Source organism: Saccopteryx leptura, chromosome 4 (genome assembly GCF_036850995.1).
Source record: "Saccopteryx leptura isolate mSacLep1 chromosome 4, mSacLep1_pri_phased_curated, whole genome shotgun sequence".
NCBI classification, from domain to species: domain Eukaryota; kingdom Metazoa; phylum Chordata; class Mammalia; order Chiroptera; family Emballonuridae; genus Saccopteryx; species Saccopteryx leptura.
Genome location: NC_089506.1, coordinates 164,767,626 through 164,782,559, shown reverse-complemented (window position 1 = coordinate 164,782,559; position 14,934 = coordinate 164,767,626). Strand labels below are relative to the sequence as shown.

General features: G+C 38.5%; 1 protein-coding gene across 4 annotated transcripts in view; it reads left to right on the top strand.

Annotated features, from left to right (window-relative positions):
* The window catches only part of EFNA5 (ephrin A5), a 291,459-nt gene that overhangs the window by 214,058 nt on the left and 62,467 nt on the right, over positions 1-14,934 (top strand). The gene's annotated exons all lie outside the window — the stretch shown is intronic.

The window sequence follows — 14,934 nt, the reverse complement described above, 5'->3', positions numbered from 1 at the left end:
TTCAATGCTTCAGCGAGTTTCAGCATGTTAGAAAAGAGATACGTGGGAAGTAGAGCACTGGCCTAAAAATATATGTCGTACCCTAGTTAACTTAGGTTAAGTGAATTTTAGATTGATATGTATGGACATCTCCTTTTAGGAGTTGAAGCACTCACTCACCACCCCAGAGCTCTTAATTAGCCCTCTCCATGTGGAATATGGAGCTGTAGCCATGCACTGGGTCCCTAATTCTTTTTCAATTAAGCGTTCTAAGTTAAAGGCACAGTTAATACGTCTAATTTGTATTATGCCTATCAAAGCTAAAACTGTGTTAATCAAACAATCATGGAGTATAAAGCATTTTCCAGTTGGTGGATAGCATTTCTCTGCAGGAAGTACTCAAAATCAGAAGTTTGGCAGCACCCAATCAGGGTAGCTGTGCATTCAAGTTGTTCTGAACATATGCTAATGTGAACTGGACCAAAGTGTTAGTTTTACAGATCATTACAAGGCTTGTGAAAAAGAATAATTCACGCTGAGTAAAGTGAAGAGAATTATCCATTACCAGATTGCAGTGATGAGCTCTAACAACAAAGAAACAGGCATTTTGGTTGTCTTACATGACGCCTGTGTGCTGCCCAAGGGAGATGGAGTCAAGAGAGCTTAAAGACAGAGTGAGGAACTTTCGATCCTAATCTGATGCAGTATCTTAAATGTATCTGATAAAAGCAATGCCCACTTCTGTTATATATGTAGTATGTCAGGTCTTCCGTCAGTTAAAGATTTTCAAGGAAAGTGCTGGTCAGAATTGAAAACCACGTATTCATGAGTTTCCCTCTGTGGCTGGTTAGTAATTCCTTATCCCATAAAGAATTTTAAAAATGTGCCAACTTAAGGAGGTCAGAGGCTAAAGCAGGGAGGTGTTTAATGTGCATTTTTCTCTCTCTCTGACTAATAGACTGTTGACATGAGTCTTTTGTATATTCCCTGGCTAACTAAATATATTCATGATCTGAGTGGGGGGAGGAGCAGAGACTGCTCAGATTTCAGGATATGAGGTTTTGTTTAATTTCAGTCAATCATTTGTTGATGGCAAGTATACCAGATGAAATGCATCCTCCAAATGAGCTCTGAGATCTTTGGGTCTGTGTTTATAAATCATCTTGCCTGCCACGACACCACATCCAACAAACCCTGTTGACACTGACAGGGACCAGATGTGCAAGGCCGTGGCAAAGACATTAGGTTTTGACATCAGCTGACTGACAGTTACATTTGGAGGCACCATTGGAGGGTTTGAGATTTTGTCCAGTCTATCAAGTAGATGGAAAATCTGCATTTAATGTTTTCACATGCTTTTAAACCTTTAACTGAAGATAAAACCACCTCTGTCCATGGAACTGAGCTTAACAATAACCTACTTCTAGCTTTTTATACTAAATACCTCACTCTCATTGGCCTTCACCCTTGTTCTTACTCTCTGATTTTTGTAGCCACAGAGGGAAGAGAGTTTATAAAGTAAAAAACTATATTTACAAAACATTTATAAAATATATTGCCCTGAAATGTTTTCTGCCTTGTTCCATCTCTGCCCATCTCTAAATATGCTAAACATGATAAATTTTTGAGCAGATAAAGAGATACACAGTACATTTTACATTCTCACATTAACAAATTTATCTTAAGTTCATTATGAGTACTATGTATATTTATTATGTGTACAAATATGTTATTACAAAATTTCCCTAAATTTTCACTTTTAAGAGCTTAATAACTTCTGGAAGTGTTCTATTTCTAAACTTCCAGGTTTAAAAATCTCTAACACAGGAATAGTAGTTAAAAGTAGATTACCATTCTAAGTCAGAGATTCTTTGCACAGAGCTAATGAGAGACTGAAGTCATTTCAATCCAATATTGAAAAGAACAGGTCACAAAGTGATGAACTGATTTCAAGTAGCATTTTGGGTGATTAAATGTTTACTCTTTTTTTTCTTTTTTTTTCATTATTGAGAGTAGGGGAGATAGACTCCTGCATGTGCCCCGACCAAGATCCACCTGGCACCCCCATCTGGGGCCGTTGCTCAAATCAGTTGGCCCATTGGCTGTGAAAGCGAAAGAGAGAGAATGGGGAGAGTGAGGGAAAGAAGTAGACGGTCACTTCTTATGTGTGCCCTGACCAGGAAATCAAACTTGTAATGTCTGCAAGCCAGGCCGATGCTCTATCCGCTGAGCCAACCAGCCAGGGCCTAAATTGTTTATTCTTCATCTTTAAAATAAAGCTATATTATTATATATTTTCACCAATAGTTGGATGAAAATAAGGAGAAACAGTTTAAGTAAAAAGGTTTTATTTATCTTTAAAAGATTTCTCATTGAAGTGAGCATAAACTATTTAAAAATAAATACTTAAGAGGGTTATAGAATGGGCTATGACTTTGGTTTTCAGTCTTTATAATTTCCGCAACAAAATGATGAATATATTTTTACTTTTAGAAAGCCCCAATATCAGCATTAGCTTGAGTTTGTATAAAAGTAATTGCAAAGTGACAGGAGGAAAATATTCATGCTAATTATGATGGCAATTATTGGCTTGGTTCATATTGGAACCCCTTTAATGTTTGAAGAGTGGGTTAATGGTGATCTGCGTTCATTCGCTTGTTCGGCCATCTCACACACGCGTACTTTCAGTTGGCATTTTTGCTTACAGGCTGCTGAGAGCTGATTATTCTAATCAAAACCGTCACAATCAGGAGAGACAATTAGCCAGGTTAGGCCTCTGCTGATTTCGCGTGTGCCCCTGAGCATCAGGTGGCCTTGAGCACTCTTGAATCATATCAACAAGTATTTCAATAATACCTACTCCACTTCACCTGCTGCCTTTAGTGTTGGCCTTTTATCTCTGGAGTTGCTTGAGTTTGTGAGTTCTTGTTTATTTTACAGTGAGACCTCAAGGTATTGAAATATTCAAAAGTGGAAACTTGGCAAGCGTCATTGCTATTGGCATTTTAAAATCACCTAGTCAGTAGCTCTAAAAATCATAAAATCAATTATCTATATATAGGTGTCTATTTGATGCTGTACTTGTGCACTTGGAACTCTAGAGAGTTTGATTCCTACGTAAAATGCATCTGCACCCAGTGCATAAACACAGTTCCACGTGTAATGAGCCTAGCATGTTTTAAGCCTTAAGTCAGAATGACATAAAACCCATTTGGGCAATAATACGTTTTCCTATTTTTCATATGAAAGAAATTTTGTACTGAATATAACATTTATTTATTAGTCTGGTCATTGTCTGATTTTACCAGAGACTAGAAGTTTTTCAATTAAAAAAGCAATGCCTTTTATCAATTCTTTCAATATCTAATGTGTCTGAACTGACTTCACATCTTTCTAGTTGAAAATTCTGCCAGTTTTAGAACTGAAGCTTGAATGTACTATATATTCTGGGGTTTTGTCATCAGATATATACCATTTATTTCAATATCCATTTTAGTAGTATAATATCATTTAGCAATAACATGTTTTTAGAAGGAAGCCAGAAGATCAAATAGAGATTTTAAAACAATATAGGACATGCTATTCTCATATGAGAGCACATATAAGAACCTCTTTGAGGTTTATATGAATTTTTGAAAAAAAGAAGAAAGGAAAAACCAGGCAAGCATTCTTATTTTATTGGAAGGATTAAAATATTTTACTAGAATTCTATATTTCTAAGTTAGGTCTTTATGTGTGTGCATGTCCGGGTATGTTCCTGTTATCCCATGTGAATGGCCTTTAGTTATTGCATTTCACTGATGACTCTAATGAGTAAGATCAATTAGAAAATGACTCTTTAAGGGTTTACTAAATAAGGGATAATAATTTGTTTTATGTAAAGAGATTTTTCATTCAAAATCATTTTGAATTTTAAGTGAGTATACCCCTGAATTTTTATAAGCAAATGTCAGCTCCATAAGTATATTTATTAAGTAGGTCCACATTTTGAAACCAAAAATATATCCACAGTTGTGCTACCTGTCACCACTTAGCCAAATAAGTAGAGACAAAGATTGACTCTCTATGGGTGCATTGTTCAGATGGCCAGCAATCTGAGAATAGGGGGTTCTGTACCCAAAAACCATCTGAACACCTAGTCTCAGCCAACTGTTTTTGTAAGAGAAAAAAAGGAATAAGTAAAAGGTTTGAAATTTAGGGAGAAGTTGTATTAAGTCAAAGTTGCAGTCTAGGGATTCTTCTAGCATTTCTTCATCTGTTGACCAGTAATTGTTTATCTGGGTCCTTGTCAGCAGGTGTCCAGTCCTTGGGACATCAGAGCTTAGATGCCATCTTGTTTGTGGATCTCCTGGGCCTGGGCCACAGAGATGGATTGCATGCAGCCTCATGAAGTCACAGGCCATTCATCTATCCAGCTCCTCCAACAAAGCTTTTTACTTATATTAATCATTAATCCTATTAAATATGACTAAAAGCTACTATTACTAAAGCTGAATTTCTAATTCTTGAGTTTCCCCTATCAATTTGAGTAATCTGTATTTCTCTATGCATGTATTCATTAAAACTTACTTATTCTTCATCATTCTTTCTTTACATATAAATAAATCTACCTTGAAAATATTTATTCTTCACCTCTAAAATAGTAAAGTAGTTGAAGTCTCCAAGTGTATTTTTAAGGATTTTTTTTCCATTTTGCAAAATTTGGAAATATTTGTTGGGTCTATTTATAATTTATGGGAATAATTTTTTATCCTAATTATTGTGTTTTGGGCTTGAACAATCTTGCATTGTTTATTTTTGCTTCATTCAAATGCAGAGACAGCCAATACAAACCAATATAGCTGGTTTATCCAGTTGCTCTATGGGCAATTAAACCAGGAGTGTTATCTCAGCAGGAGTAAGTGGGCAAATTACACATGTGAAGTGAATGGATCTTTGAAGCTTGAGCACATAGGTATTACTGGGCAAGAAGTTATGTTACGATTCCTGTAGAGATCAATGGGGACTTATTGATGAATACCAGAGAATAGAGAAGTTATGGCATAAACTTTTAATATTTGTTTTCTGTCTTGGTGAGACTACAGCTACTCCCCCCCCCCTGCTCCCCGATATAACAGTGTGGTCCTCTGTGCATTGTGAAAAGAGTTCTCTGACTTCCTAAGGGGTTAACACTAAGGGATCAAATGCCAAGACCAGGCAGCTCTTGTTTCCTGCAGTTGTCTAGGGAAAATGGAAAGCCTTCAAATCATTTTTACCTTTGTTCTCTTAAGATATGTGACAAATGATAAAACATTGTGACTTTTAAAATATTACTTATGAGTTGCCACATATAAGCAAAACTCTCATATCATTGGTTTAAGTGGTCTCTGGTTGACGTAAAAAAAAATACTATATAATTTTAGCATTCTAACCCCCCCCCCAGTGTCTCTTACAAAACAGAGTCCAGTTCATGTGAAATAATGAATACTTTGTTGGAGGATTTAGTAGATGAACCACATACATCCAGTGCCCTGGTTTTCACCCTTCGCCCTCTAATTGCTCAGTGTTTCACGCATTTATCATTATAAGCAACATTTAAGGAGCAAAAGTAGAAAAAACATTTGAGTTACTGAGCAATACTTTCAGGCATTAGGCTTTCATGAAGTTGATGTATGAAATATAGCTTTAAACATGCTTAAAGACATCAGGAGGAGAAATGATTAAGTCAGCAAAACTAGTTTAGAAGGAAGACAAAAGGGGAGAATGGTAGCAGGCATTTCACAATTCAAGACCTGCGACTTTAAATCAAGTCCCAACGAGGCTGATAGCACCAGTTTTCCAGGAACTGAATATTTTTCTGCCATCTAGAGAAGCCAAGAACTTTGCCTTTGTAATCTTAAACCCAAAGACACAGAGGTCCCAGGGTGCTCAAAAAGCTTTTTTATTTCAATGAATCAAAATGACCAAAAAACATTTTTGTTTGGCATATCTCAGTCCCTGTCTTCTAAACCCCCTCCTTTCTCCTAATGCTAAAATTGAGGCATATAAATTATGTCAAGTCTTTCTGTCATAGTTAATCCCAATTTATTGCCAAAAATAACATAATTTGAAAGGACATGATTTGCCTCACCTTTGGGACCTGCTGGTCTATCTACCATGTATAACAACAAAACATTTACATCATATCCTTCATTAGAGAGCCAAAAGGGAAAGATAGAGAAATAAAAGAAATTACCTCCATCTGCTTAACGTATTGTCAACAGTTTTGGAGACAGACAAAATCTTAAATTACCCCCACACTTAAGGTACCTAATTACCTTCCGAAAGGCTTTGGAAGAGAAGTTTTATCTTTCCAGAGAGAGTAATACAGATGTTTTTTCCCTATCATTTTTAGTAGGAGGGAACAGGTGTAAAGCAATATTGATTAAGTGCACATTATTTATTTATATCCTGTGATGGGGATGTTGGAACCTGGAGAGCTCCTCAAGGGCTGTAGATGTTAAAGAGACTATGAAGCTGTTCAGAATAGGCTCGGGAGGAAGTTTCTAAATGGTGACCTCACTGATTTTTCTCATCATCTAGCGTGCTGTTTCCTGTTGGGCTGCTTCGGCCCTTGGTAGGGTTGGGAGCAGGTGAGGGGGGGGGGGGAATGCTGATGTAATAAACTGTAACTCCAGCTTCTCTTGTAGCTTTTAATCAGTGCTGACATTTCTGTCAGTCGTCACCACGCAAGTGGTCCCTATTCCCGCCACTGTCCATGTGGGAAGAGTGGGGTCCTTTTCCTGATTTTAGCCATATTTTTATCCTTCTGACCTTCTATACCAAACACTAGATTCTCAGTCATCATGACCTCCTTGTGTCCTCTGAATGCTAGATGCTATGCCAGCTTTGAGCTGTTCCTCGGGCCAATGAGCTAGAGATAATGAATGGAAATCCTGGAGTAGAATTGGTTGTAATGCCATTTCGTATCATTTCATTTTTAAATAAACCAGTTACCAAAGATGTGCTAACTACTCTACACGATCCATGTGCTAAATTGAAAAAGCGTTGTAGAATCTTTAGGAAATCTAGTGTTTGATTTATTCAAAAGGGAGACACAGTGAGATGAAGTGACTGGCCCAGTTCACACTGTGTATAAGCAGACAGTATTTAAACCCAAGTCTTTTAACTCCGTATTCATTGCTCTTTTGGTCACTGTCCATTAACTTTTTAGCAGATGTGGTCACACTTAGAAGCTGCAAAATAATGAACAAGATGTTAGAAGTTACTTTTAACTCTGTTCTGATGTTTCTGCCTCTCTTTGACTTACCTTTTATTCATGTCCTTTTCCTCAATCCCACAGATGCCCTACTTCAAGACTGTGTTTCTAGGCAGTCATAAGAAGCTGAAGTACAAAGAGCGTATGTGTCTGACATACGCTTATTTCTGTAGCTCCCATGACACAAAGTATCTTGCAGAAAATAGGGTGCTTCAAATGGATGAATGGATGAATGAGTCAATAGTTGACTGTCAGGTGCAGGGGAGTAAGGATCCTCAGCCAAAGCCCACATGTCTGTGTATGTGTTGGCTAGGTCTGCTGCAGTAGGCTCCTTGGGATCCTTTTTCTCCAGGCTTTCTCCCCACCCAGTCTGTCTTCTTGAGGGCTAAGAGAATGGTCACTTTAAAATTCAGTCATGTCCTGCACCATTTCAAAACTCTTCTCTGGTTCTCCAATGCCAACCTAACTCCTTTTTCAAAATGAAGTTTTCACCTCCCTTGGAGCCTCATTTGCCCCCTCAATAAACTGCTTGCTTTCAAGCCTTCTTGGGTTTGTACCCTCCCCCTTACCTGGAAAGCTCCCTCCCTCCCCTTCTTTGGGGATAATTCTGTCCATCACCCAAGACCTGGATCCTCTGTGAGATCTTCATGAACCTCTGAATGTCTTTTGCAGTCTTCTGTATTTTCACAAGGATTTAGTACAAGTTCCTCATAAACACTTACCACATTCTATTGGAGTGGCATGTGTGTGACTGTCTCTAGGCCAGGTCTGCTTGCCTCGTTTTGGTTTCTCTACCTTCAGTACAATGCCTGAGCCACAGGAGGCAATCAATAGACATGTATTGAATGACTTAATTAACGAAGAGAGACAGGACATAAATATGTGAAAAGTCAATCAAATTAAGTAACAGTGGAAGGTCAATCTAATATATTGCTCAAGTGAAGTGTAATTTCAAAGTTTAAGTTAAAATAGATCTTCTTGCAGAGAAATGTCATTTATTCTAATGCAGTGTAATGACACTTAATCTGTAGAGCTGACCTCAGTAGAATTGGGAAGTCTCAAGTATTTCCCTAATATCTCACCCCACATCTCTGTCATTCTGTCCCGTGCCCCTTTCTTGAGGCCTTTTCTCCCAAGGCTGCAGAGCACTTAACTTTTTCTCATCCAGATTTACCCACTGTGTTCCTTAGTCTCACACAGCCCTAACTCTGCTAGGTGACAGGTACTAATGAGTCAGAGAAATTAAAATATGTTAATGCATTAGCTGGCAGGTATGATTTCCCTCCCAGGCAAAATAACACTTTGCACATATTTAAGAACTGAAATTCTCTTTGGAGAAGCCTTTTTTTTTAAAGATGGCTTTTGTGTTCCAGAAATCACACCACACAGGCAACTGCCCATCTGTCCACTGTGTATTTATATATTCAACACTCTTCCAAAAGCTGGCTGAATTGTCTTTGTGTATCTTAAGCAGTGCCTCCCATGAGTCAGCATGTTCTCTCCAGTCTATAAATTTCTTTTAGAAACCACTCTCCTTTCATAAACAAAAATTTGTTATAATTATATTCTATCTAGTCAAGAGACGTTGCAATGACTCTCAAAATATTTATCTTTATAGATCTTGGAGACTTTCAAGGTATTTTTCAAAGTAGTAAAATTCTTTCTTTAGTAGTTAAAAATATCTTTTTATGTAAATAATACAGTGGTACATATTTCTTTTACCTGTACTACTTGTCAAACATGGTTGAAGCACTGTATATTCCATCCTGATTTACTACTAATCCCAACAAATGTCCTACTGGTGAGGCGTTATTATTATTTCCATGATATAGATGAGGACACTGAGGCATGGAAAGGCAAAGGAACTAGCCAAGGTTGCACAGTAGAAGCAGAGCCCAGATGTGAAGCTAGGCAGATAGCTCTCTGTCCCTTTCTCCGATTTTGTCCCTGTGACGCTTGCTGCCACCGATAAGGGTAGTTGGTACTTCTCAGTTACCAGATGGATGTCTGTGAAGTCTGGGAAATGAAGATAAGGTTGAAATATCTTTAATCAACTCTGATTTCCTTGATAACCACCAGACATTAGGAAACTTCTCAAACCATATGTGCTGAAAAAGCCAGGTGCCACAAGGAGGATTGCAAATGAAATTTTCTTTCCACTCTGATTTCCACTTTTTATCGGTGATACCTCCCCAGTGGTTCGGGGAATGTCTATTAGTGTTCCTGGACATCTTGTAACATTTGCAGGCATCCTCAGAGAGATCTGGGTGGCTGAACTCCACACCTGCCAGGTGTCCCTCTGCCCCTGTTGAACATCTCTGCCTGAGCAATTCTAGAATGCCCCATCAGCTGAGAAGCCTCCCCTTTCATAGGCTCTACACCATGTGATTTCTCCATTGTTGGATCCATGCTGCCAGTAATGGAGAGCAGACTTTCACGGGACTTCCCCTTCTTCCGTTCTGACCTAGGTAAATTAGTGCAGTGAAAGCAAGAAATAGTCACAACCCCTCTAATAGTGCACATGTGTGTTCTGTGCAAACGGGATGGAAATACCCTTTGGGGTTGAAAAATCATATCTTAAGATAGCAATTGTGGACTCTTTTGTCCTACAATCAACAGCTTTTGGATCACTTCATATTTGACAAGTGAACTTGACTCTAAGGAACCGCTGAGCCCAAATCATTTCATTTTAAAATAAGTTATTTTACCATTAGTTCTGAGACTAAAATTAGATTTGTTTACTTGAACCCATAAACAGAAGGCATTTAAATTAATAAATATAGAAAAACAGGTGGGTACATATACATACATATTTATTTTTTCCTCCAGGATGAAGCCCTAAATAAAAGCATTATTTAAGACAGGGAACAAGTAAATAGCAAATAATGTCTGAAAATCGTTCTCCTGTAGGTTAGCCCTTCCGCTGGTTTTCTCAGTAAAGCCTGTTTTCCTTCTGTGCTTGCCTGGCTCCCACAAATGAACTGGGGGAGGGACTGCCACTCCTGCTCACACATGGCACTGTGCATACCGGTTTTCTCATCTGTAATCTCAGTTTGCACTTCTGTTTTGATTTCAGCATGACCAAAACACGGGATTCCTTTCAAATGTTTACATACGACTTTAAAATTGAAAAGAGAAGTTCAACCATTAAGTATTCTCATCTTCTCAAATTTTTGTTCTGACTTGATGAGGTGAAATACTGCTTCATGGCACCCACAGTCCTGCTTATGCAAACTTGTAAATAGGCTATAAATGCAAAAGCATATAAAAATCTGTACAACTTTGGCTTTGCATTATTGTTAAGTCAGCAAAGTGCGAGAGATGAGACAAGAATCCAATCAATAGCTGCAAAAGGCAAATGAACTTGCATAAATTAGCACTTTAATAGGAAAAGAGAAATGCATGTTCTTTCATCTTTCAAGCCATACATATTCTTAAAAGAGGTTAACACATTATCCTGATTTATTTTTGTTCCTTTATAAGGGTACAAAAACTAGAAAGTGCAAATAAATTGAGCTTGAGGTGCCTGTTTGGATGCGCTGCAGTCAGATCAGTGTGTGAAAGTACAGTGTGTAGGACTCTGCATGTTGTGTCCCTGGATGACACTGCTGTCCATGTTGCTCATAGAAATATGGACAAACATCTGCAGAGGAAGGTCTGTTCTGTGACCAGAGTTTGTCTTGGAGGAACTAGTCTCTGATGCTGACATTTAGGCATTTCCAGTGTTCTCTTCGTTCACACCACATCCACCAAGGAAGTGGCAGGAGGGATTTATTGGCTGTAGACCGTCTGGGTGTTTGAGACCTGGGCAGCCACGATCATCATCTGCCACTGCAGTACCTCCAGTAATAATTGTATTACCCATCACCATCTCGATTCAAGGAATTCTTGAGGAGTGATAGCAGTGAGCTCTGTTCCCCATTCTGTGGTTGACCCTAGAGAAGAACATGGGTTTGAACTGCAGGACCACCTGTATGCAGGTATTTTTAAATAAATACCGTCAGCCCTTCACATCTGTTGTTTCCCACCTGTGTATAGAAAATAGTGTATTTGATCTGTGGTTGGTTTGAATCTACGGATACGAAGGGCTGAGGGTAGTTAAGTTTTGAAGGAGTCAAAAATTATGTGTGGATTTTTAATTGCATGGAGGGTCAGTGCTCTGGATCTCTGCATTGTTCAAAGGTGAACTGTACCAATTACACTGTTTTGGAGGAGGAGGTGGGAGTTGGGTAGGTGGCCCTGGCCCAAATGTCAGAGGGTATAACAAGTGTCCGGTACTAGCTTCTAGCCATAATATAATTAGCAAAACCAAAAGATTTCCTCTACCACTTCTTCCCTTCCCTAAATCTCTTTGTTTACCGCTTCTGTCTGTGCGGTTGGAGCTGGGTGTGGGAGGCGCTGTCCCGTAATCTTACTGCCTTTGCTAGTAGTCAGAATTCGGAGCCGTGGATTTGCCTTCACCTAGGCAGCCTTCAGCCCAGCACAGCGGCCCAATCATTTGTTCTGCTGGTTGACTTAATATGGGCCAATAAGAAATACCCTAGGACAGGGAAAAATCTGCGCCCAGGGGAAAATTTAGATATTTTCTTTCAGGATATATTAGGCAATATTTGGGTTTGAAGTAGGCACTTTTTAAGATACGTGTAAAATTCACTTTTATTTTTTTAAGTACCTGGACAACTTTTGCTCTTTGGGAAATCTTGTAGAAATACTATCCTAGGGGAAATACCATCTGTATTGTTGGAAGAGAAAGAAGAATTAATTTTCAGTGCTGTTTTGGATCTCAATCCAGAAAGCCAAAAAGGGTTTAAAAAAAAAAAGTCTGCCGAGTATCAGCATTTCCTAACTTTTCCTTTGAATATTTTAAAAATAGGTCTTTCCTTTGCCCTCTTCCATTATGGTTAACTGTAATCAGTACTTTATGGTTATATTATATAGCTTTGCTTCATTAGGGCAATGAAAATGATATTGAACAATAGCAATATAACGCAGGAAAACGGGTTGTAATTCAGTTGGAAATGGCTAATGCGGTAGACAGTCGATAATACAATCAGCTTGGCTTTCCTAGGAAAACAGAAGCTAAATTTCCTCTATTTTTCTCTCAAACCAAGTTATCAGGCAGGGGTGGCGGAAATGCTCTGAACAACACTGGGAACCTGGATGCCCCTGAATCGAGAATTTCTTTATGCAGAGAATTTTGAATGACATCTATAGGTCCTACTTACTATTTAAGACTCAAATTCTCCCTGGAGGTTTTCTTTTTTTCTTTTTTTGTAAGCGTCTAGATAATGAACAGTCCTGAAAGAAAACAGCTGGATGAGATGGTGTCTTTAAGTTTCCTCCAAGAGTATATCTCTCTGTAGTCTTGATGGGTTCCTGGGAAATTATTATTGAGTAGCATGAGCCAAGGGAAAACTAGAGGCTATTTCTTTACGAGTCTTGGTCATGCATGCTGTGTGCATTAAGGAATTTATAATTACTGTAGGTTAAGACTAGAAAACATGAGTAGAGTCCAGGATTACAAAGGCAAATAGCCTGGTGTTTTTAAGTAGTGGTAAGTTAGGATTGTGTCACTTTCAACTCTAGTAACTTGGTTGTAGTGGTGGTTGCATCAAAACCAATTATAGAAAGTTTTGTGTGAGCAGAATTTATAGATTGAATGGTGTACATAAATACTTAGTTCCAAATGTAATGCTGAGAATTCCATTTTTAATTCAGTGAGTGCTTGGGGATGCTGGGTGGCAATTTACCATTAAGGAAAATAGGAGTGATGCGTCTAATTTTGAGTTGTCCTATAAATTTTTCTAGTCATTAGAACCAACATTTTTCTCTTGTGCGATACGAATTTTTAAAGGTCCTAATTGTTTAACAGAGAAGAGTAGTATTCCATGTTTCCATATACTTCCTAACATCTCTGACATCTTTAGAAATATTAATTAATCTTGAAGCCATCACCCTGATTTAAAAAAAAACCAACCGCCTAAGTTTAATACTCTACTAGGAAGTGCTGCTATGCGTATGTGAGTTTATTCCTTCAGTTTTTATGCCAGAAATTCATATTTAAAATAAGACCAAAAGCATTTCCTATAGTTCCCAATTTCCAGTTCATTTTCTCTAGCAGGTTAGAATATGTCATAACTTCTTAGGATTCAAAACCCGAAGCTGAGGTGTGTGTGAGCTCCACATCATGCCGAGTCATGTAGTAAAAGCAACTTCAGCTTGGCTTGACTGTACAGGCAGAAGGAAGGGGCGTGTCTGCAGCCAGGACACCATTCTCTCTTCCCTCTAATATTCTCTGCATATTAGTGCATGCTTCTTAACAGCCTCAACAGAGGATAGACTCCTTATTAGCTTCCTAGATGATGTTTCTATGCTACCCACTTGGCCTATGCAAGTCATGTGTTACTATTTCACGTCGTGTTCATGAAACCATAGTAACTAGCACCTTTAGTGACCCAGACTCATGCTTTTCAGTGAATGACTAGATTCATTAAAATATCCTTAGGTGAGTCTTCCTCTTGTGAGTCTGTTAGCTACAGGTTGTTCTGAGACGGAAAATCCAGAGAGTACCAAAGTGACCCTTTTTGCCACACCATCACCTCCCAGAGATAGGGTTGGAAAGTACACTTTGTATTTGTGGAATGGGGGGGAAAGACTAAGTTTGTTTTAGACTACAACATGGGTTATGATTTTAATTAAATATTTGATGTGCACAGGGTAGGTGTTGAATTAAAGCATCAATAAATGAAATTGCCCTATTCCGTACATAAATCGACCAATGAGTCACAGTTATCCTCAACTGGGTATGAATTGTGTTAAGACCCAGACTCATTTACCACGGTTCATACATGCCTTTGTTGTTTCTGACCTAGCTTATCAACATGAGTTTGTAACTCCACAGTAGCTCACATCCCCCTCTCTCTCTGACTTGAACCATTTGAACAGCAATAAAATGTTTATGTGTGTGAAAGAAAGTTTGGGAGGGATCTGGGACTATACTTCTGAGTGCAGAAGAAAGCCAGTTGTGACCCTGTTCTCTCAAGGCTCAGGGTGCTGAGTTGTCACCCGGCATGGAGTGCCCATTATCACCCTCATATTTCAGCGTCTCTGTGTCTTGGCACTAATCATCCCTCTGAAACCTACAGTCCCCACAAGTGGCTCATTCAGAGCTTGTAGCAAGACCAAAAATTCTGAGAGTTCAAGAGGAAGGTCATGTGCATTTGCTTTGAACTATCGTTCTTTTTCCAAGGTAGACGTTTTGATAGTTGAAAGCAGAGCTCATTAAAATGAAGGAGAAGGGGAAAACAACAACTATATTCTCTGTTGTTGACTTAGACAAGCATGTAAGTACAGAGATATTAGAGCACTTGAGCATCCCCGAAAGTGCTGAGATTTATTCCTAAAAAATAAGTGGTGAATTGTTTATTTCTCTCCCTACCTTTTGTTTCCTTGGGATAGATCAGTTAGTTTCTTATTTTTATGATGACATTATTCTTGCATCTACCTTCTGTGGTCCAGGCTATAAAAGTAAATAGAGGATCCAGCTCGATGAATGAATATTCTTTTAATGAGTGTGGGGAGGAAATAATAATACTAACTGGTGCAAAACCATTTTTATGTGACAAACCAAAGTACCTTTGTTCCCCAGCTCCCCAGTCTTAAGCCACAGGCCACCAGTAAATGTGTGTATAAAATGAGAGTTTTATGTATTCTGGTGT